At 61.9% G+C, this 3,539-nt stretch overlaps 1 non-coding gene across 1 annotated transcript; it reads right to left on the reverse strand.

Annotated features, from left to right (window-relative positions):
• Positions 1-3,310: 3,310 nt before the first annotated feature.
• TRNAA-AGC lies at positions 3,311-3,383 on the reverse strand. The gene has a single exon. It is a non-coding gene; the product is annotated as a tRNA-Ala (tRNA).
• Positions 3,384-3,539: the final 156 nt, after the last annotated feature.

Here is a 3,539-nt window from a genome sequence, read left to right on the forward strand (position 1 = left end):
CTCGCGACGCCCGCTGCCGTCTGCAGCTGCGCGGGCAGGGCAGGGCGGGGCGCGGCCCTGGCCGAGCAGCCGCGCTCGGCGGCAGCTCCCTCGGGCAGCCGCAGGGCCGCGCTGCGAACGGGCCACGGGCTGAAGTCTCTGCCCCTGGGGCTGGTGAAGCGGCGCTCGTGCAGTGCCCTGCTGGGCCCGCGGCCTCGTGTTGGACCCCCTGTCCCCAGCACAAACCTCCTCGTCCCCCACGACGCTGCAAGATTTGGCTGCTTTTCACAGATTCACAGAACGGTTGAGGTTGGAAGGGACCTCTAGAGATCCTCTAGTCCAACCTTCCTGCTCCAGCAGAGACACCCAGAGCATGGGGCACAGGGCGGCATCCAGGCGGGTTTAGAAGACCTCCAGAGAAGGAGACTCCACAACCTCCCTGGGCAGCCTGTGCCAGGGCTCTGTCACCCTCACAGTGAAGAAGTTCCTCCTCACATGCAGATGGAASTTCCTGTGTTTCAGCTTGCACCCATTACCCCTTGTCCTGTCACTGGCCACCAATGAGAAAAGCTTGGCCCCTTCCGCCCTACATTCTCCCTTCATATACATATACATATACATATACATATACATATACATATACATATACATATGTGTATATTAACATATACACATGTTAATCAGATCCCCTCTCAGCCTTCTCTTCTCCAAGCTAAACAGGCCCAACTCAGTCTCTCCTCATACGAGAGATTTTCCAGTCTCTTCATCATCTTTGTTGCCCTCCGCTGGACCCTCTCTAGAAGCTCCATGTCCCTCTTGTCCTGGGGAGCCCAGAACTGCACCCAATGCTCCAGGTGCGGCCTCACCAGAGCTGAGGAGAGGGGCAGGATCCCCTCCCTTGACCTGCTGGCAACACTCCTCCTGATGCAGCCAGGATCCCTTGGCCTTCTTGGACACGAGGGCTCTGCTGCCTCATGGTTAACTTGGTGTCAACCAGGACTCCCAGGTCCCTCTCTGTGGAGCTGCTTTCCGGCAGTTCAACCCCTAATCTGTACTGATGCCTGGGGTTATTCCTCCCCAGGTGCAGGACCCTGCACTTGTCCTTGATGAACCTCGTGAGGTTCCTCTCTGCCCAACATTTTTGCTGTACTCACCTGACCAACAGTGGCAGCCACTGGAGAAAAACACCCTTTCCCCAGTGCCTCCCCAGCTTTGCCCTTGATGGGCAGCTGCAGAGAGGGGCTTCCTCAGCGCAGCGCACTGCAGGGCCGACAGGACACGCTGAAGAGGGATGCACTGCACAGCGGACAGGACAGATTGCATGGCAGATAGGATGCACTGCACAGCGGACAGGACACTGCAGAGCGGACAGGACACACTGCAGAGTGGACAGGACGCACTGCACAGCGGACAGGACGCATTGCACAGCGGACAGGACACACTGCGTGCAGATGGGCTCACCAGCACCAAGGGCCACCTTAAGCTGCCTCCCACTGCCGGAGACAGAGCCGCTGGAGCAACGGTGGGCAGGAGTTTCACGGCTATGTGACTGTTTGGATACATTTGCCCTCCTCGGGGCTTTCCCAAAGCTGCTCCACACCCAAAGCAATGCCGTTAGCAGAGGCTGCATCCGTCCTGAGCGACGGTGCTGGAGCATGACTGTGCATGGGACGTGTTCGTCATCACCACCCTGGCTTGCTCCCTTTCCAGCCACCAGCTACACCCTTGCTCACTCTCTTTCTTTTCTCTAGTGCTTTTTCCCCTGGAAAGAAAGCTTTGGACTTTCACGGGGCAGAGTAGAGAGTGGCCTTGAGGGACCCAGAGCTTTCCAGACAGCGCTCTGGGTCGCTGGAGGAGAAAGAACTTGGCTTCTCCCCAGTTTCTTGGTAAAAATACCCCTTGCCCAGCGTCCTGGCTCAGGCAGCGAGCAGCTCTCCGGGTAATCGCGGCCAGGCGTCCCCTAAAGAGCAGCCTTGGTGCCGCGTGGCTCACAGCGTCCTCGGGCCCTCTCCTGCTACCAGCACGGAGGGTCTGAGGGGGACGCGGGCGGCGGGACACGTACCTCACTCCTCCCGGCCGTCTGCAGAGGGAGCGAGAGGCAGAGCCGCGTCCTCCCGCGCGGCGCCTGCGCAGCCGCCGCTGGAGGGGCAGCGCGTGGGGGCGGCCGCGGCTCCTTCCCGCCCCGCGGCTCAGCTCGTGGGTGAGTCACGGCTACGGCGCTGCCCCGGCCACCCGCAGCTCAGCCGGAGCCGCACGGAGCCATCCCAGCCCCGCGGGCCAGGCCCTGCCACCCTGTCCTCTGTCTTCCTCTCCCAAAGTCCTGCTGCTTTCCCCAACTGTCCCCTCCCTTGCGTGAGGCTGAAGCACAGGCTAATTGCAGTATCACCTCACTTTTCACTCCATCTGGAGCAGCAAGAAGACTGATTAGCGCCGTGATGGGCTACAGGCAGGCAGGAGTGGGAGACAGACCCCGTCCTTCTCTGCTGTTGCTGCTGCCTCAGTGGAGCAGGCTGGGAACCAACCCTTGCTCCATAGTGGCTGCTGCCTCCTGCACCTGGCTGCCCTGCGGCTTCCCCCGGGACACGACCTGCGCCGTGCTCCCTTCTCAGCCTTTCGCTGTCACCTTGTGCTGTGAGGCCGCTTGTCTGCGCTGCCGCTTCCCCGCCTGCCTCCTCCAGGTTCTCACACAAACAGCTCGGCGTCCTGCAAATCGTTTGGTTAGAGGCACTAAGCTGCTCGGTGCCGGGGCAGAGGCGGCTGGGCCGAGGAGAGCGCCAGGGCGAGGGGCACAAAGCCGCCTCGGGAGAGCCGCTGGCGCGGCCACTCGCACCCAGGTGGGCGGCGCTGCCCGCTCCGCTTCCGCATGCTGAGGCACCGCGGGCAGCCCCGGCGGAACCGCTGCGAGCTGCAAGGGCCCTTGGAGCACCAGCTGCTCGGCTCACGTGCTCGCGTGGCCGGTGAAAGCCCGACCATTAACCAGCTTTAGAGAGCCAGAATGAAAACTGTACGCTAAAAAAAACCACCTAGGCTCATCTGGGGGTTTCCGAAAAACTGCTTTGGAGACCACGCTTTGCATGTCAGCACTGCTGCTTCCTGAGAGGACAGACGCAGGTGCCGGCTGCAGGTGGCACCTTCCCTTTGCATGAAGGTGTGGGAAGCACCTATGGCTGTGCTCACCTTCCCTTTGGGAAGGCCACTGCATCCCCCAAAACATAGCACTCTCCATCAAAGCCCCGTTCCCAGACAGTCCCTATAAAGGGCGGCCTGCTGGAAAATGAGGCGCAAGGGGGTGGTTCCGACGTTGGCGGGTGCGGTGGGGCAGGAAAACAACTGGAGAATGCGGGCATCGATCCCGCTACCTCTCGCATGCTAAGCGAGCGCTCTACCATTTGAGCTAATTCCCCTCTGCGGTATTTTGGGCCTTGCGCGCCGCCCCTATTCTCGTCTCGCGAGACGCCGCGCGGGCCGCTCCGAGCCCTCCCCTTCCCTCGGCGCGGCGCACGGCGCCTGCGCGACGGGCAGGGCGCCCGGCGATGCGCGGCGGCGGCGGGAGCGGCCGC

The sequence above is a fragment of the Nothoprocta perdicaria genome, unplaced genomic scaffold, assembly GCF_003342845.1.
Source record: "Nothoprocta perdicaria isolate Ctin4 unplaced genomic scaffold, notPer1 scaffold_15, whole genome shotgun sequence".
NCBI classification, from domain to species: Eukaryota; Metazoa; Chordata; class Aves; order Tinamiformes; family Tinamidae; genus Nothoprocta; species Nothoprocta perdicaria.